General features: G+C 43.8%; 1 protein-coding gene across 10 annotated transcripts in view; it reads right to left on the bottom strand.

The window, feature by feature from the left end:
- The window catches only part of FRYL (FRY like transcription coactivator), a 298,493-nt gene extending 278,367 nt beyond the window's left edge, over positions 1–20,126 (bottom strand). For 8 of the 10 annotated variants that reach the window (XM_051831505.2, XM_070068188.1, XM_070068186.1 and 5 more), the window contains exon 1: positions 19,866–20,126. The gene's annotated coding sequence lies outside the window, so the exon portion shown is untranslated. The remainder of the gene's footprint in view (positions 1–19,865) is intronic. The other 2 variants (XM_070068190.1, XM_070068183.1) reach the window with 2 other exon arrangements.
- Between the last annotated feature and the right edge of the window lie 389 nt (positions 20,127–20,515).

A 20,515-nucleotide genomic window follows, 5' to 3' on the forward strand; every position in this document is an offset into this window, starting at 1 on the left:
AATAAATCTTTAAAAAATAAATAGTCTAAAAATATTTTTCTCTTCATCACATTACTTTTTATTGAATAATATAGAATATGTAGCTTATAATAAACATACACATTTTGGGAATGCAGATGCAGTTTTTTACATTGCTGGAATGTGATATGAAATTCGGGCAGACCTCTGTTATAAAGGCTATGAAGGGCCAGTGCCGTGGCTCACTAGGCTAATCATCCACCTCCAGCACCGGCACCCCGGGTTCTAGTCCTGGTTGGGGCGCCGGAACCTGTCCTGGTTGTTCCTCTTCCAGTCCAGCTCTCTGCTGTGGCCCGGGAGTGCAGTGGAGGATGGCCCAAGTGGTTGGGCCCTGCACCCGCATGAGAGACCAGGAGGAAGCACCTGGCTCCTGCCATCGGATCAGTGCAGCGCACCGGCCATAGCGGCCACTTGGTGGGGTGAACCAACAGAAGGAAGACCTTTCTCTCTGTCTCTCGCTCTCACTGTCTAACTCTGCCTGTCCAAAAAAAAAAAAAAAAAAAAAAAAAAAAGAGAGAGAGAGAGAAAAAAGGCTATGAAGTCCAAGACACTAATCCAAAACAAGTCATCAAAAACAATAAGAAACAATACACGTCAGAACAGGAAAAATACTGGATGAAAAAAAATCAAAGGAACTCAATTCTATCCACAATTTAGACAAATTACAATCTCATTCTTATCTATAAAATATAGAATTGCATTACGTTATTCCTAAGAATATTCTCATTGGCATTGGTTCCAAATTGCAACTGCACCCTGCTCTTGGTACCCAAATCTCCAGATCACACTTCCTTCCCCAGGGCTTGGCTGATGCTGTGCCCTGAGCCCCAGGGTCAGAGTTAACTACAACTGGTCCTCTGGCCCAAACTGCTCAGGATCACACATCCAGTTTTGTGGGCAACATGTACCCAACCCTACCTCAGAGTCAACCTGCTCCCCAAAGCCCAGGTACCCCAATAGGTTCACAAGACTCTGGGCCCAGGAACCCAACTACACAGCTACTCTGAGTATCTGCACGTTGGAATCTAATGTTGCTGCAACTACTTGTGGGCCATGTCAGACTCAACTCCCAGAGAGATTACCTCAGCTAAGACTCACACTACAGAGAAAATGAGAACAGGAAAACCCCAAAAGCACTTATCATCAAGTACCCTATCAACCTACACTGCCACTGTCATTGCTTGCCATGAACTTCGACACCCTAGGCCACTGAGGTATACAGTGGATAGTTTTTAATTCCATAAAAAAGTTAAGCAGATTACATGAGAATGTAATGCCCCTGATGTTAATCACAGCTGAAGAAACAGCATGGAAGTTCTATCACTGCCTCTACTCAGAACCACACCCTTCTCAACCAGCAGACTCAGACCAACTGCAAAGTGGACGCAATTTCCCCTCAAAGCCGATCTGTGAAGTCTGCAAGAGCTAATTGTTTCACCACATGCACAGACCTCAATGCAAGGACACAAGAAACAATACACCATGAAAGGAAGACAACACTTCTGCAACCCAGCGACAAGGAAATTTATGAATTGTCTGAAAAGGAATTCAAAATAATGAGCTTCAGGAAATTCAGTAGACACAAGAACAAAGTTAATTCAATTAAATCAAAAAGACAGTTCATGCTCTGAATGATAAACTTAACAGAGATGAGGTATCTTTAAAAAGAAACAAATAGAAATCTTGGAGTTGAAGAATTCAATGAAAAAAGAAACACAATAGAGAGTATTCCAACAGTAGGCTAGATCAAATAGAAGATTCTCTTAACTTGAAGGTATGAATTAAATTCATTACCCAGTTACAGAAGGAAAATAATTTCTTAAAGATGTATTTATTTTGAAAGTTGGCACTACAGAGAGAGAAAGAGAGAGAGACAGAGAGAGATCTCCCATCTGCTGGTTTCACTCCCCGAATGGTTACAAAGGCAGGGGATGGCCCAAGTTCTTGGGTCCCTGCACCCACGTGAGAGACCCAGAAAAAGCTCCTGGCTCCTGGCTTCAGATTGGCACAGCTCCGGCTGCTGCGGCCAAATGGGGAGTAAACCAGCAGATGGAAGACCTCTCTCTCTCTCTCTGCCTCTCCTTCTCTCTCTGTGTTAACTCTGACTTTCATATAAATAAATATATTTTTAAAAAATACAAATCATGAATTTTAAAAGTAGCAAGAGAAAAGCATCAAGTCACAAAGAAATCTCTATTAGACTATCAAGCAGATTTTTTCAGCAGAAACTCTGCAGGCTAAGCTTGAGAGAATGGCATGATACATTCAAAATACAGAAAGAAAAAATGACTAGCTAAAAATACTATGTCCAGGAAAGCTGTCCTTCAGAAATGAAGGAGTGGGGCCCACGCTCTGGCACAGCGGGTAAAGCCGCCGCCTGCAGTGCCCAATTCGAGTCCTGGTCGCTCCACTTCTGATCCAGCTCTCTAGTATGGCCTGGGAAAGCAGTGGAGGATGGCCTGAGTCCTTGGGCCCCTGCACCTAGATGGGAACACCCAGAAGAAGGTCATGGCTCCTGGCTTCGGATTGGCGCAGCTCTGCCCGTTGTGGCCGATTGGGGAGTGAACCAGCAGATGGAAGACTCTTCTCTCTGTGTAACTCTGACTTTCAAATAAACAAGTAAATCTTGAAAAAAAGGAAAAGAAGTGAAAGAGAATTCTTTAATCTTTCTCAGATAAGCAGAAGCTGAGCAAATACATCACCACTAGACCTGCATTAGAAACAAGAGAAACAAAATGACACTAATGGTTAATATAAAAACCTATGTAAGTATGATTCATCAGTAAAGGCAATTATAAACACAAATCCACAATATTCCAATATTACAGTGTTCTGTAAATCATATGCATCTCTAGTATAGGAGCTAACAGTCAAAACAGCCAAAAACAGTGATAGCTAAATTAAGTTGTTAAAAATATATATACAGGCCGGTGCCGCAGCTCACTAGGCTAATCCTCCACCTGTGCCACCGGCACTCTGGGTTCTAGTCCCGGTCGGGGAACCAGATTCTGTCCCGGTTGCTCCTCTTCCAGTCCAGCTCTCTGCTGTAGCCTGGGAAGCCAGTGGAGGATGGCCCAAGTGCTTGGGCCCTGCACTCTATGAGAGACCAGGAGGAAGCACCTGGCTCCTGGCTTCGGATCAGCGCAGCGCGCTGCCCGTAGCAGCCATTTGGGGGTGAACCAATGGAAGGAAGACCTTTCACTCTGTCTCTCTCACTGTCTAACTCTGCCTGTCAATATATATATATATATACACACAATACAGAGGCCAGCATTGTTGTACAGCAGGTTATGCCTCCATTTGTGATGCTGGCAACCCAAACCAGATCACTGGCTTGGGGTCCTGATGCTTCCCTTACAATCCAGCTCCCTGCTAATGCACTTAGGAAAGCAGTGGATTATGTGCCAAATATTTGGGACCCTGCCATCCACATAGGAGTCCTGTGGAATTCCTGACTCCTGCTTTTGATCTGATGCAGCCCCATTTATGGCAGCCATTTGGGGAGTGAACTAGCAAATAGAAGATCTCTCCTCCTCCCTATCTCTCTCTCCCTCTCTCTCTCTCCCTCCCTCTGTCATTATACCTTTCAAATAAATCTTTTTTTCTTAATTTTTTAAGATTTTATTTATTTATTTGAGAGGTAGAGTTATAGACCGTGAGAGAGAGACAGAGAGAGAGAGACAGAGAGAAAAGTCTTCCTTCCATTGGTTCACTCCCCAAATTGCTGCAACAGCCGGAGCTGCGCCGATCCAAAGCCAGGAGCCAGGAGCTTCTTCCAGGTCTCCCATGAGGGTACAGGGGCCAGAGGACTTGGGCCATCTTCTACTGCTTTCCCAGGCCATAGCAGAGAGCTGGATTGGAAAAGGAGCAGCCAGGACTAGAACCAGCACCATAAGAGATGTCAGTGCTGCAGGTGGAGGGTTAACCTGCTGCACCATGGCGCCAGCCCCCAGAATGTATTCTTGATGGCTAAATGGAATAATCTGTAGAAAGGCTCAGAAAGCTTTAATCCAGGCTGTGAGGACTGCATTGACCTTGTTAAAATCAGTCCTCTCCCTGCTCTCAGATACCTTCAGGAGGATTGAAGGAAGGGATACATAGGTGTCGAGGCTGCCACCTGCCAGTGAGCCACATGCTACCTGCCTCTTCCCTACGAAGTGCTAAGAAATCAGGTACAAAGTAAAGAAGACTCAGTCTCAGCTTCCCTTAAGTCTCCCATGCGGGTGCAGGGGCCCAAGGACTTGGGCCATCTTCTACTGCTTTCCCTGGCAATAGCAGAGAGCTATATTGGAAGAGGAGCAGCCAGGACTAGAACCGGCACCCATATGGGATGCTGGCGCCACAGGCAGAGGATTAACCTACTGCACCAGGGCGCTGGCCCCAATAAATAAATCTTCTAAAATATCTAACATAAAAAGGTATAAATTATGACACTATAAAAAAGTCTAGAGTTTGTATGGGATGGAAGTTGTTACCAGTTAAATTAATCAGTAAATGTTAAGATGGTTTATGTAATTCTCACAGCAGTCACAAAGCAAAAAAAAAAACTGTAAGAATTTTAAATAATAAAGAGAAAAGAATCAAAACTTGGCACTAGGGATGGATGTTTGGCCTAATGGTTTAGATGTCGGTTGGGATACCCACATGCCATAACAGAGGGAATGACTGAGCTGGAGTCCTGGCCCTACTCCCATTTTCAGTTAACCTGGAGGTAGCAGGTGGTGGCTCAAGTACTCAGGTCCTGCTATCCACAAGGGAAACCTAGATTGAGTTCCTTGGCTCAGCCCTAGAAGTTGCAGGCATTAGGGATCAGCAGACAGGAAGGTGCCTATTTCTCTCTCTCTCTCTCATCCTTCTTTCTCAAATAAATTTAAATGTTTTTTTATAATTTTTCTTTTTATTTTTTTATTTGACAGGTAGAATTATAGACAGTGAGAAAGAGAGACAGAGAGAAAGGTCTTCCTTCCATTGGTTCACTCCCCAAATGGCCGCTACGGCCAGCACTGCGCTGATCCGAAGCCAGGAGCCAGGTGCTTCTTCCTCATCTCCCATGCGGGTGCAGGAGCCCAAGCACTTGGGCCATCGTTCACTGGCTTCCCGGGCCACAGCAGAGAGCTGGACTGAAAGAGGAGCAACCGGGACTAGAACCCAGTGCCCATATGGGATGCCGGTGCTGCAGGCGGAGGATTAACCAAATGAGCCACAGCACCAGCCCCAATTTAAATGTTTTTTAAATCAGCACTACAGAAGATCACCAAATCAAAACAATAAGAAAACAAAGGATCTACAAAAAATAAGAAAACAATTAAGTTAGTAATCAATAATTACTTTGAATGTAAATGTATCAAATGCTCCAATCAAAAGACACAGTGAGGGGCCCTCATGGCTTAGCGGGTAAAGCCACTGCCTGTGACACCAACATCCTATGTGGGCAATGATTCGAGTGCTGGCTGTTCTACTCTGATTCACCTCCCTGCTGATGCTGATGTGTCTAGGAGGGCAGCAGAGGATGGCCCAAGTGCTTGAGCCCCTGCACCCATGTGGGAGACCCAGAAAAAGCTCCTGGCTTCAGTCTGGTCCAACCCTGGCCATTGCAGTCATTTGGAGAGTAAACCAGTGGACAGAAGATCTCTCACCCTCTCTCTGTCTGTAACCTTTAAAATAAATAATATGAATCTTAAGAGAAAAAAAAAAAAGACACAGTGAAGGTAGATGGCTCTGAAAGGCAGTGGTAATGACTAAGTAACTGGGTTCCTGTTACTCACAGAAGAGACCTAAATTGCATGCTCCAGCCCCAGAACAGGCCTAACCATTGCAGGCAATTGGGAAGGGAACCAGCTTACTCTCTCTCTGCCCCTCAAATAAATAAAAATAATCATTGAAAAAAAAAAAAAAAAGACAAAGGGGTGGGTGTGTTGTGGCACAGTAGGCTAAGTCACCACTAGGGACCCCTGCATACCATTTCAGAGTGCCTGATCACAGCTCCTCCATCTCCAATCCAACTTCCTACTAATGCACCTGACAAAGCACCTGATGATAACCCAAGTACTTAGGGCCCTGTCACCCACATGGGAGATGGGGATGGAGTCCCTAGCTCCTGGCTTCAGCCTGGCCCAGCTCCAGCTACTTCAGGCTTTGGGGGCATGAACCAGCAGATGGAAGATACCTCTCTCTCTCTTTGTCTCTCTCTCTCTCTCCCTTCCTTCCTCCCTCCCTCCCTCTCCTCCCTCTGTTTCTGCAACTCTACCATTCAATAAATAAATACATATTTTTAAATTAAAAAAAAAAGACTGGCTGAATACATTATGCTGCCTTTAAGAGATCTACTTTAGCATTAGCATTAAAGACACTAAAAGACTGAAAGTGAACAGACAGAAGAAAATAGCGCCATGCAAATGGTAACCAAAAGACAGCAAGGGCAGCTAAACTTATAACAGATAAAATAAACTGAATTTTACCAAGCTTTTAAAGAATTAATACCAATACTCTTTAACTCTTTGAAAAAATAGAGCTAGAGGGAATTTTTTCTAACACATTTTAGGAGGCCATCACCCTGATACCAGCCAAAAACACCACAAGAAAAGGAAACCACATGGCAATATCTCTGATAAACTTGACAGAAAAACCCTCACTAAAATATTAACAAATCAGATTCAGCAATATCAAAGCATATACATCATGACCAAATGAGAGTTATCCCTGGCATGCAAAGCTGGTTTTACACATGCACACTTCACATTAACAGACTGAAAGACAAAAACCACAAGAGCTTATCAATTATGCAGGAAAAGTACTTGACATAGTTCAATATATTTTCTTGATTAAAAACTCTTAATAGTTTAAATATAGAAGGAAGTTCCTCAACATAATATAAATCATTTCTGAAAAATGCAGAGCTAACACCTTAATCAACTAAAAGGTTTCCTCTAAGATCTGGTATGAGGCAAGGATGTCCACCCTAGTGTGCCTGGTTTGACTCCTGGCAACTCCACATTTCCAATCAACCTTCCTGCTAAGGTACCTGGGAGGCAGCAAATGATAGCCTAAGTACCTTAGGTTCTTGCCACCCACATGGGAGGCCCAGATGGTGCTCCTGGCTCCTGACTTTGACCTGGCCCATCCTCAGCTCCTGTGGGCATCTGATGAATGAAGTAGCAGAAGGAAGATATCTGTCAGTCTCTCACTTTCAAAAAATAAATAATTTCTTAAAAAGCTGTTAGATCTAATAAAATTGCAAGTTATAATATTTCTATACACAAATAACAACTTAAAAAAAGAAATCAAGGGGTGTCGGCACTGTGGCTTAGTAGGCTAAGCCTCTACCTTCGGCACCTGCATCCCATATGGGTGCCGGTTCTAGTCCCGGCTGCCCTTCTTCTGATCCAGCTCTCTGCTATGGCCTGGGAAAGCAATGGAAGATGGCCCAAGTGCTTGGTCCCCTGCACCCGCGTTGGGGACCTGGAGGAGGCTCCTGGCTCCTGGATTCAAGTCAGCTCAGCTCTGGCCATTTTGGCCATTTGGGGAGTGAACTAGAGGATGGAAGACCTTTCTCTCTGTCTCTCCCTCTCTCTCTCTCTAACTCTACCTCTCAAATAAATAAATATAAATAAAATCTTAAAAAAATTTTTAAACCTACCAATTTGTGATAAAATTTACATGATTAAAAAAAAGAAATCAAGGCCGGCGCGGCTGCTCACTAGGCTAATCCTCTGCCTTGCGGCACCAGCACACCGGGTTCTAATCCCGGTCGGGGCGCCGGATTCTGTCCCGGTTGCCCCTCTTCCAGGCCAGCTCTCTGCTGTGGCCAGGGAGTGCAGTGGAGGATGGCCCAAGTCCTTGGGCTCTGCACCCCACGGGAGACCAGGATAAGTACCTGGCTCCTGCCATCGGATCAGCACGGTGCACCGGTCGCAGCGCGCCAGCGACGGCGGCCATTGGAGGGTGAACCAACGGCAAAGGAAGACCTTTCTCTCTGTCTCTCTCTCTCACTGTCCACTCTGCCTATCAAAAAAGAAAGAAATCAAGAAAATAATCCCATTTATGATAGAACAAAAAAAATACTTAGGAATCAATTTATCCAAGGAAGTAGAAAAAGTTGCAGATTGAAAACTATGAAATACCAATGAGGACACCAATCCATGGAAAGATATTCCATGTCTATTATATGCTCACAGATTAGAAGAATATTCCATGGCTTTTTATATGCTCATGGATTGGAAGAACAAATACAAAGTTATTTCAGAAAGTTCACTGATAATGTGAATCATAAAAATGTTATGCAAAGATTTCAAAATGTTTGCACCAAAAAAATTACCTTTTAATTACATTTCTATGTATTTGTTTGTCTATTTTAGAGGCAGCAAGACTAAGGTAGAAAGAGGGGGAGAGGGAGAGAGAGAGAGAGATAGCAAGAGAGAGAGCACGCCCCATCTGCTGGTTCATTCCCCATATGCCCTAACGGCTAGGGCTGGACCAAGCCAAAACCAGGAGCAAGAAACTCAACCCAGGTCTCCTAAATAGAAGACAGAAACTCAACCACTTGAGACATCACCCACTGTCTCTCAAGATGAACATCAGTAAGAAGCTGAAATCAGAAGCAGAGCCAGGATTCAAACTCAGGCACTCAGAGGATGCAAGCTTCTCAATCCTCTGTTTTAACCACTAAGCCAAATGTCCACCCCTATTTTCCACAAACTTTTTAAAGTATCCCTGTAATGTTAAAATGTCCGTACTACCTAAAGCAATGTATGGAGTCAACACAATTCTTACTGAAATCCTAATGGCATTCTTCACTGAAAGAGAAAAAGCAATCCTAAAATTAGTATAGAGCCCAACATACCAATGCATACAAGTACCTGGGGTACATGCTCAGGGTTTGTGATGGTTTTTGAAAAAAATGGAATATCAAGTCATTTAAAAAGGAAGAATAGCTATTCCCTAGCCACTTATGTTAGACTTTAATAAGACAGAGTTTTGGCTGGCACTGTAACAGAGTAGACTAAGCCTCCGCCTGCAGCGCCGGCATCCCATATGGGTGCCGGTTTATGTCCCAGCTGCTCCTCTTCCAATCCAGCTCTCTGCTAATGGCCTGGGAAGGCAGTGGAAGATGGCCCAAGTGCTTGGGCCCCTGCACCCACAGGAGAGACCTGGATGAAGCTCCTGGTCCTGGCTTCAGATCAGCCCAGCTCTAGCCATTGTGGCCACTGGGGAGTAAACCAGCAGATGGAAGACCTCTTTCTCTCCCTCTCTCTATAACTCTGCCTCTCAAATAAATAAATAAATCTTTAAAAAAAAATAAGCCAGTTTTAAGGGATTATTCAGGAAAGTGAAACATCCACAAGGGACATGCTATTACATCATTCTGCTGCTACCTAGAAGCATCGCCCACCTGAAACAGAATCAAAACAAGGAAAGAAGCAAGTGTCCTGGAAACAATTTTAGAAACCAACTTACAAAGGGCCAGTGCTGTGGCACAGTGGGTAAAGCTGTTGCCTGTGATGCCAGCATCCCATATGATGCCTATTCAAGTCTCAGCTGTTCCACTTCTGATCCAGCTCTCTGTTTATGCACCTGGGAAGGCAGCAGAAGATGGCCCAAGTGCTTGGGACCCTGCACCCACATGGGAGAACTGGAAGAAGCTCCTGGCTCTTGGCTTAGGTGTGGCCCAGCTCCAGCCATTGTGGCCATTTTGGGGAGTGAACCAGGGGAAGGTAGATCTCTCTCTCTCTCTCTCTGTCTCTAACTCTGCCTTTCAAATAAATCGAATAAAAGAAAGAAAGAAAGAAAGAAAGAAAGAAAGAAAGAAAGAAAGAAAGAAAGAAAGAAAGAAAGAAAGAAAGAAAGAAAGAAAGAAAGAAAGAAAGAAAGAAAGAAAGAAAGAAAGAAAGAAAGAAAGAAAGAAAGAAAGAAAGAAAGAAAGAAAGAAAGAAAGAAAGAAAGAAAGAAAGAAAGAAAGAAAGAAAGAAAGAAAGAAAGAAAGAAAGAAAGAAAGAAAGAAAGAAAGAAAGAAAGAAAGAAAGAAAGAAAGAAAGAAAGAAAGAAAGAAAGAAAGAAAGAAAGAAAGAAAGAAAGAAAGAAAGAAAGAAAGAAAGAAAGAAAGAAAGAAAGAAAGAAAGAAAGAAAGAAAGAAAGAAAGAAAGAAAGAAAGAAAGAAAGAAAGAAAGAAAGAAAGAAAGAAAGAAAGAAAGAAAGAAAGAAAGAAAGAAAGAAAGAAAGAAAGAAAGAAAGAAAGAAAGAAAGAAAGAAAGAAAGAAAGAAAGAAAGAAAGAGATAGGAAGGAAGGAAGGAAGGAAGGAAGGAAGGAAGGAAGGAAGGAAGGAAGGAAGGAAGGAGATAGAGAGAAAGAAAGAGAGAGAGAGAAAGAAAGAAGGAAAGAGAGAGAGAAAGAGAGAGAGAAAGATCAACTTATATGGCCCTAGCTCTAAATCCCTTTGCACAGCAAATCTGAAGGTTCCTCACCCAGAACAGTCTGTCAATTTTATCCACCATTCAGCAAGCCTGTGTTCTGTTCTCATAGCACACTGAAAACATCAAATTAGAAAGGAAAGGAAACTATAACAGGCAAGCATAATGAGAGCAAACAAAGAGATAACAGCACATAGTAAAACACTACGTAAATCAACCCTAAAACTAGACATGATTTATAAAGGAATGTTCTATTAACTGAAAACTATGGTTATCTGTATATTGCTCACTTAACATTAATAGCCTAAGCTGCTTCTGTAAATGAATTGTTCTGAGGTCACTGACAACCTAGAAACACAAATGGAACCACAAAACTAGTATATATATTTTTAAACCAGTATTATGGACAACATAATCCATCTTAAGTTTTAAAATAGGGAACAGGGGCAGGCATTGTGGCACAGCAGGTAAATATGCTGCCTGTGACTCCAGTATCCCACAGGAACACAAGTTTGTGTCCCAACTGCTCACTTCCTATCCAGTTTCCTGCTAATGTGCCTGGGAAGACAGCGGATGATGGCCCAAGTGTTTGGGCCCCAGTAACCATGTAGGAGATTTGTATAAAGCTCCTGGCTTCTAGCTTTGGCCTGACCCAGCCTTGGCACATTGTGGCCATTTGGGGAGTGAACCAGCAGATGGAAGATCTCCCTTCCTTCCTTCCTTCCTTCCTTCCTTCCTTCCTTCCTTCCTTCTTTGTGTGTAACTCTGACTTTCAAATAAATGAATAAATCTTTAAAGGAAAAAAAAATGGGAACAAAACTACAAACTGCACTTAAATTACTTTCCAGAATTCTTTAGTATTGAACTAAATTAAACTGCATCTAAAGATTAACATGAAACAAAGAGACATACCCAAAAAAAAATTCTGAGAAGTTGATATATTACAATGAAATCCATTCAAGCAACCAAAAATACATGTGAATGTTTTAAAACCTAAAAAATGAGACTGCATTGCAGTAAGTGAACAAATTAATGTTCGATTTTCATCAACTTTTCAGCCACACTTAAAAAAAAAAAAAAAACAACTTTAACATCCCTGAAGTACAAATGCTCTAAAACAGAGATGTATCCTAGAATCGCTGGTGTCTGTCAGCAGGATGTAGTTGGTGAAAACTTAATGTTGATACCTCCTGCAAAGATCAAGAAAGCAGCACCATCAAAGAACCTTACATTTATAAAAAAGGATCACTCGAAATAATCTTTAACAAAACAAATGATCAGAAGCCTAGAAACTATAATCAATGGGGATAATTACAGAAAATTCTCAAAAATATAAATTGCATCCTTCTATTGGAAAACACAAGTACACACAAAGCACTTATCACATTACTTAATAAGCAATCAACACATTGAGCTATTATTATTATTAGATGGGAAAAGGGACCAGGAGAGCTAATGAAAACACTCACAAAAGTAGTAAACAAGCAATCAACCAATGCTTACTACAGGCCTACCAGGCTACCAGCAATGAGCACAGACATTGTGAGTTCAATATGAACCTTCTGAAACATTAGCTATCAAATAAATAAAACATTTTGAACCAATAAGGGGTAAAGGTCACAATGATTAGAACTTATTAAGTATCTTTAACTTCTTTTAAATTGCTGTCCTGAAAATCTGTAGAACTTGAGACATAAACTATTTACTTGAAAAGTCACCAAATGATTAAAAGAGCATAAAGAAGCTTCTCCAAAATGAGTCTAATTATTTTCACAAAGGAGGGAAAATTTTCTCCCCATTAATTTCCAGGTTTAGACACAGTGAGGATAGAAATAATTTTTCTGTTAAAGAAAATCTTTCTAAACTAGGAATTGTACACATCATGAAAAGACCCCCTTGGATCTGCTCCTAGGATTTGTAAACAAGGAGAGGGAGCAAGTTACACTGGAATGTACATTTATTAAAATAATATTTTCATTTATATGAAATATCCAGGAGAGCCAAATGTGGAAAAGCAGCATGTAGATCAGTGGTTGCTTAGGCCTGGGGAAAGGGCGGTGATGGGAGTGGGGGATGGCAAAACTCTAAAACTGGTTATGGAAATAGCACCCAAGCCTAGAATACGATGGTACTTCAAAGAGTTTCTAGAAAATAGAACTGGGCCTGCACTGTGGCATAGTGGGTAAAGCCACCGCCTACAGTGCTGGCATCCCATATGGGTGTTGGTTGGAGTCCCAGCTGCTCCACTTCTGATCCAGCTGTCTCCTATGGCCTGGGAAAGTAATGGAAGATGGCTCAATTCGCGGAAACCCGGAAGAAGTTCCAGGCTCCCAGCTTCGGATTGGCCATTTGGGGAATGAACCAGTGGATGGAAGATCGCTCTCTTTCTCTCTCTGCCTCTGCCTCTCTGTAACTCTGCCTTTCAAATAAATAAATAAATCTTTAAAAAAAAAAAAGAAAAAGAATTAAAAGACATGCTTATTTTCAATTTTGACAATCCATACCTGCAAAGAGTTTTTTAAAATTTATGAAAAGAAATATTTTGAGCACGGGGCCAGTAGCGCAATGGATAATGCATCTGACTATGGATCAGAAAATAAATATTTTGAAGAAAATATGAATTGATTTCAAGATTTTTGCACCAAAATAATCTTTAATTCCATTTTCCATGAGCATTTTGAAGCTCATTATGTACTAACATATAAAAACCATTGGATTGTTATCATTTCATAGGTGAAACATGTGGTGCATGAATTCCAGGAGAGCTGTTATGTTAAAAATTTAAGCCTTCAGAAACTTGAGAAATCAGAATTGCTACATTATGGTCAAGCTCCAAAGGATCTACCTACTCCTCTGTCAGATATTTTCTCTGGCTGGTTGACCTCATCACCAAAAGTTCCATGTAGTGCATTTCTTCACAATCTAATTCTTACCCCACAAACGCAAAGATGAAGTGGGATAAGGGGAGGTGAGGAGGTCCATGTTGTAAAAAATAGAACTATTTCACACTGAATTTTAATATGGTTTCTCAACCTAATTATTTTTATTGGAAAACCACAAATCTGGTCAAAGTCATCTATTTTTATAGTACTTTGAGCTTAGAAGAATGTGTTACTCCTCTGTCAGTACAATATGAATTACTGCTAGGCTACAGATGTAGTCTCAAACTGGTGTTCTTTGAAATGGTAACATAAGGAAAGATATATCTTTGTAGAATTGGGGAAATATTCTGCTCCACTTGAACAGCAATGTTTGTAATCCCAGAAGACAATTCTAGGGCTCACAGGTTTAATTAACCAGGCTCCACTTGATCTTCACCATCTCCTGTAGAAAACCAGGTTTCTTTGCTATGATACTTTGGAAGAAGCTATGCAGAACAATAAGCAAACAAATGAATAATAGACTTAATCTTATCCTCACAAACTAGCATAGTTCACACAGTAGTATGTGCAGTTCTGAAAAACTTGCTAATGAATGGAGATGTTAGGCCACCTGGCTGTCTGCAGCTGGACTTTCTATTTAGGAACCTTTGGAAATATTTTCCTTAAGGAGCCACCTAGAATAAGAGCCTCTTCTTCACACCTACTTCATCAACCCAAATTGTAGCTCCTCCTCTTCATAATGAGCAACCTCAAGTGAGAGTACAATCTCCTTCTGTGATTTGATCATAAACTAGTCTACATTTCCCCTTGGGCTACTCTGAGGAGTGCCTGCTGGCAGGCTCAAAGCAATTTTAATGCTCTCTATAGAGAATGAAGACTCTATACGTAAAATGTACTCTCCAAAAATATTTTAGGGGAAAGGCAGGTATACTGCTCCAGTAGATAGGTTTTGATAAATTCTTGAAAAGATTGTGAGTCTATAGTTTGAACATAAATATACTGGCAGCAGTATATTTGTCCTAAAGTCAAAGGAACTGGATTACTGAGCCTGGAGAAATTAATAATAAGCAAGTATATAAAAAAAGATTACTTTTCTCCATTCTCAATGAACACAACTTAGTAACTGAATTTTTTTTTAATTTTTTTTTTGACAGGTAGAGTTATACACAGTGAGAGAGAAACAGAGAGAAAGGTCTTCCTTCCATTGGTTCACTCCCCAAATGGCCACCACGGCTGGTGCTGCACCGATCTGAAGCCAGGAGCCAGGTGCTTCTTCCTGGTCTCCTACACGGGTGCAAGCACCCAAGCACCTGGGCCATCCTCCACTGCCCTCCCAGGCCACAGGAGAGCTGGACTGAAAGAGGAGCAACCGGGACTAGAACCCAGTGCCTATATGGGATGCTGGCGCTGCAGGCAGATGATTAACCAAGTGAGCCATGGCGCCGACCCAACTAATTGAAATTTTCAAGTACAAAGGTGGGCATTTGGCCTATCAGGATGCTAGCATCCCAAAACAGAGTGCTGGGCTCAACATCCACCTGCAGCTCCTAACCAGCTTCCTGCTAAGGCAAACCCTGGGAATTTCAGGTTCCAAGCTGAAGCTGGCTACTGTAGGGAATGAACCAGTAGGTGAGATTGCTTTTGCTTTCTTTCTCTCTCTCAAATGAATAAATATTTTTTTACATTTTTTCAGATATGAGATAGTTTAGGCAGCCCTATCTGAAGGTAAAAGAAGGGAACAAAATTATAAGAATAAATAAATATAAAGGGTCCAGCGCTGTGGCATAGTAGGTTAAGCATCTGCTTGCGGCACCGGCATCCCATATGGGCTCCGTTTCAAGTGCCAGCTGCTCCATTTCCTGGGGAGTGAACCAACGGATGGCAGACCTCTCTCTCTCTCTCTCTCTGTATGTAACTCTGCCTCTCAAGTAATAAATAAATCTTTAAAAAAGAAAAAAAAAGACTTTACTTAAAAAAATCAAACCATTAACAATAGTTACAATGTGTTAAGTGTGGTACTGTGAGACACTCTTAATTTCTAAGTTATAATTTTCCTTCAAATCAATATTTTACAATGAGCATGTGAAACTCTGGTGATAAAGGAAAATTGTTTTTCTTTAAACACACATATATGTTTCCCAAAGAGACTAAATTTGAGCTTCTATAGTTCTAATTTTACAGAATAAAGGTGAACAAATGGAACTGCTTGAGTACTTCAGGTAACAGTAAAAATGATAAACTGAGACCAGTGCTTTGGCATAGCAGGTTGAGTCTCTGCCTGCAGAGCCAGCATCCCATATGGGCTGCTCCACCTCCAATCCAGCTCTCTGCTGAAGGCCTGGGAAAGCAGTGGAAGATGGACCAAGTGCTTGGGCCCCTGCAGAGACACGGGAGACCTGGAAGAAGCTTCTGGCTCCTGGCTCCTGGCTTTGAATCAGCCCATCTCCAGCGCTGCAGCCATTTGGGGAGTGAACCTGCAGATGGAAGACCTCTCTGTCTCTCCCTCACTCTATAATTCTGCCTCTTAAATAAATAAATAAATCTTAAAAAAAAATGTAGGCTCCACTTCTGAGCTAGTCTTGGCTAATGTGCACCTTGGGAGGCAGCAAGTGATAGCTCAAGTACTTGGCTCCCTGCTGCCCACACGGGGCACACTGAGTGAATTCTGGGCACCTATCTTCAGCCTGACCCAGCCCCAACCATTTCAAGCATTCAGAGAGCAGACCAGGAAATGAAAGATTAGTACCTCCCTCCCTCCCCCTCTCCTTCCCTCTCTCTCTCTCTCTCTCTCTACACACACACACACACACACACACACACATCTGCCTTTTAAATAAACAAATAAATAATTCTTTAAATGACAGGGCTCCAATTTTTGTTCATGGATTTTACCAAACTCCATAATCTAACAAAGGAAATATACACATAACCTCACTATAAGCAACAACTGGACCACGGCTTGCACTGTAAGAGGATTTTACAGGATCAAAAGGAAAGAGCAATCACTTCTGATTAGGGGATGGAGGAAGAGCTTGCAGACAAGGTGACATTTGAACTGGGCCACAGGCTTGATCCCTCTTCGCTAGGTACAACTGATGAAATTCAGGGCACAGGTTCCATCTTCCCAAAATATTTTATAGATAAAAAATTAGCTCAAGTAGAGAACGGATAAGTGTACCCAGTCTAACCCCAAAAATATTTTACAAAAAAAAAATTTCTATTAAAACATATAATATCTACTAAAACCATGAAAACTTTCCCACCTCCCTTGGACTGCTTCTATCACTCCAATGTTCCTTTACCATTTTGGCATGAATCCTGTGCCACTGTCATTTTGAACTTGTTACTGCACTGACATCCACTGTCTTTTTCCTAAGGATGGTCATTTGAATTCTTCCCATTAAACTGTACAACATATGAGAGCAAATCCCATCCATTTTTCCTTATCTTCCCAACAAACCCCTTAAACAAATGGGTACTCAACAGATGCTGGGACAAATTAAACCTAGCCCTAGCACTTGTAACAAGAAGTAATCACTACCACAAAAAAATGTTTGTGAAACAAATATAAATTAAACCACAATTCTGAACAAAGAGATATAGATTATGCCATCCTTCAACCATTATCCAACTGCTATTCTTTGATGTAATTTGTTCAGAAGGGTGTTCATTTAAAAAAAATTAAGTACTCAAGTACTTTTTAGAGATGACTATCTTTTCCTATCACAAGGGCCTAAGGTAACATATTTACTGGGTACTAGAAAGGCACCAGGTGACACAGTGATTCTGCACAGAAATGGGGACCACTCCTAGCTCAAGTATCTCAAGGGAGGGTTCCCAACTCAAGAAACATCTTGGCGATGTGCAAATCCAAAACAATGTGTTCAACACAATGTGGAAAGCACACAGGAGAAAAATGTGTTTTCCAGGAAATACAGCCTTGAGATTTCAAAGATAATTCTTTCTGAAGGTTTTCTTTATATGGGCTCCTTTACAAGTTCAGGAATGTGCTTTTCTATTGTTTAAGTAAGCTGCTAAGTAAACAACACAGAAACCTGGAGACTTGTTTTAACTTTCCATTTTTCTATATTGAGAGGGAAAGGAAGATTATGCCTAGACGTTTCCCTGACATCCGTATCTCAAAAGAGGATTTTTAAAAAAAAAAAGGAACGTATGGTGTTACAGTGCCAGACACCATCAAACCTACTATGGTGGGGAGGGGTGAAGGAGAGAAGCCATGGCTCGCAGTGCTGGCATCCCATATGGGAGGCCCAACTCATGTCTTGGCTTCTCTGTTTCCAATACAGCTTCCCGCTAATGCACCCAGGAAGCAGTGGAAGATGGCCCAAGTGCTTAGGTTCTTGCCATCTACAAGGGAGACCTGGATGGAATTCCCAGCTCCTGGCTTGGGTCTGTCCAGCCCCAGCTATTGTCTGCACTTGGGGAGTCAACCTTGGATGAAAGAGAGATCTATTTCTCTTGCTCTCTATTATTCTGCCTCCATCCATCTGCCTTCCAAATACAAAAAAAAAAAAAAACTTTCTTAAAAGATTATTACACACCACCATGTTTTTGTGATGTCTTTATTTCCTACATTCTGTGGGCAGAATTATCTTTCACACATTCTCTCTGAAATTGGCTTTCAGTTTCCCAAGTATAGTTTCTGTGTTGTTAACTGCTGAGCCTGTGAACAATGCTCCATGCCACTCAGTTACTACACAGTGAGCAAATCAATGAACATTTTACAAAGTTGTTAGTATTGCTTTAAAAAAGAAAAACCCGGCCAGGTGTTTCAACATAAATCTCTCTTCTAGAGAAGTAATTTTACAAAATAACTTAAGAGTGGAAGAGAAGACAAGATGGAATGTTAATTTTGATAATGAGTAGCAGGGGAAAAAAGACTACAGAATAACACACCCACTGCTACTTTGTTTATACGGTTATAACTTGCACATGCAAGTACTCTACAAAGTATTGCACAAGAAGAAACTGTCAAAAATGACGGCTTATGAAAACATCCTTTTCTATATAAGGCCTCAAACAAGGGACGTGTTGTTTCAATGGTTTCTTTAGCAAGTATTGACAGGTACGGCACAGTGATACTGCTCAAAATTAAAAGACCTCTTACGCTTGCTTTATCAACAGTAAAAGTTGCTGTTACTAATTATAATGCATGTAAGTGATGTAAGTGTAGTAGCAGAAACCGACTTTACCGAAGATACCTGCTAGGCAGAACAGCATTTCAAAACAAACTTTATGTCCATAAAAAGTCTATGTTTTCCTGGTCCTATAGACAGACCCTGACAACCCACTTTGTTGCGCGGTTTTTTGTTTTTGTCTTTTTCCTTTCCACCTGTCCAGAAGTGCCAAAGCGCAGGGGGCCGGGACAGCAGTTCAAAGAATAAGGCAAATGCAGCTCTACCTCGACCTCTATCTTGCCCCTCACCAACTCACACCCCAACCCATTTTCCTTTCTCGTTTCAAATCTTAGTCTGAGAGAAGGCAATGCTCCCATATAATTGCAAATTCACAAGAAAGGAGATTTTAGGGGGCCAGCAACGAAAACTGAGATGGTAGGGAAAACCGACAGCGATCAAGACCCATTCCGCCCTAAAACCAGCCGCTCCGGAATGGAGGAAACGAGCCTTTGCCCAATGAACCTGCCGCCCTGCAAGCCACAACTTCCATCAAACGGCAGAGAAAAGTTGCAAGGAAGAGCTCGGCGCCCGTGCTAAGCCGAGACCGAGAGCTGCAGAGACCCAAGGCAGGCCTGGCCGGGGGCGGTGGCGGGGCCCACCCCGGCTCCGGAAGGCTCCAGGTCCGGGGTGCGCGGCCGGCCCCGGGCTGCGCGGGCACAGCGCCCGCGTCCGCACCCCTCCCCGCCGCCGCGAGCAGTGGGCGGAGAGACAAGAGCGAAGGGAGAGGCGGACAATGCCGGGCTGGGCTGGCGCCCTCCGCGGGTACCCGCTGCCCCTCGCCGCCCGCGGCCGCGCCAAGTTTGCTTCTCAGTCCGTCCTGCACTGCCCGGGCAGCGATGCGCAGGCCGGCGACCTCCCTCCACCCCGCGGCCGCCGCCGCCGCCGCCGGCCGCCCGGCGGGGTGGCTCCCGCGAGTCCGCGAGCAGAAGGCGGCGCGCGAGCGGAGCGGGGCGCGCAGACAGGCGGCGCGCGAAGGGGCGCCGAGCGCGCGAGGGGCAGCGGGGCGCGCATGCAGGCGGCGCGCGGAGGGGCGCCGGGCGCGCGCCAGTGGAGCCGGCCGCGCGGGCAGCGCCGGGCGCCCGAGGAGCAGGGGGCGCGCGGCGCTCCCCGAGGACCCGCCGTCGCTCGGCCGGCTCTTCGGTTGATCCCGGCGCTGCCCGCGGCTGGGTGTCCGTTAGGAGTCCCCGCCCGGGCGGCGCAGCTTGCCAGCCATCCCGGCCCGCCTCCCCTCTCGGCTCCCTCCAGGAAGGGCAGCCGGGCGAGGGCCAGCGACCTCGGCGCCCGCCGGGGCTGTGGCATCCCGGCGCCCGCCGCAGGCTGGAAGAGAAAGTGAAATGAAGCGCCGGACCCGGGCAACACCTACCCGTCCCCAGTTCGAGTGCAGCTGCCTCGCTCCTCAGGCGCTGCCGGTCCCCGCCCTCGGGCGCCAGGCTCCGTTCTCTTGACAATGGCGCGTCCCCTTTAAGGAATAATCCGATCGGAACGGATCCGTGGTTAAACCTCCCTCCGACTCTGATTTTAACCGGATTTCTCTCTCGCTCGTTCGTTCGCTCGCTCGCTCGCTCGCTCTCCCAGAGCCCGACGGGCGCCCGGCGGTGCTGTGAGCTTTTCCCACCCTCTCCCTGCCCCGCCCACCTCCTCGCCTTCCTGATTGGCGAGCGACCTACAACAGGAACAGCAGTCCTCGGGCTCCACTGGTTAGCCTAGCCGCCGCTCAGGGTTACGCCCACCCCCAGCCCGCCCCCTGTCTCGGGTTGGCTCTGCTTCTAATCACTCTCTGTCCTCTCCCCTAACGTTGCTCTGGAGAACTGGCAGTCAAGGCTCATCCTCCCGCCTCCGGAAAGCGAACTTTATTTTTATTGGTGAAGGGACATCTTCCTGTGCACCTGATTGGGCAAGGACAGAGGTGGTCCGCACGCCCCTTACCCATTATCGCTCTCCCTTTATGGGTTTGAGAAATACAGCCGCCAAGTCTTCCCTACTTTGCCGTCTTGTAAGCGCCTTTCCCTTTAA

Source organism: Oryctolagus cuniculus, chromosome 2 (genome assembly GCF_964237555.1).
Source record: "Oryctolagus cuniculus chromosome 2, mOryCun1.1, whole genome shotgun sequence".
NCBI classification, from domain to species: domain Eukaryota; kingdom Metazoa; phylum Chordata; class Mammalia; order Lagomorpha; family Leporidae; genus Oryctolagus; species Oryctolagus cuniculus.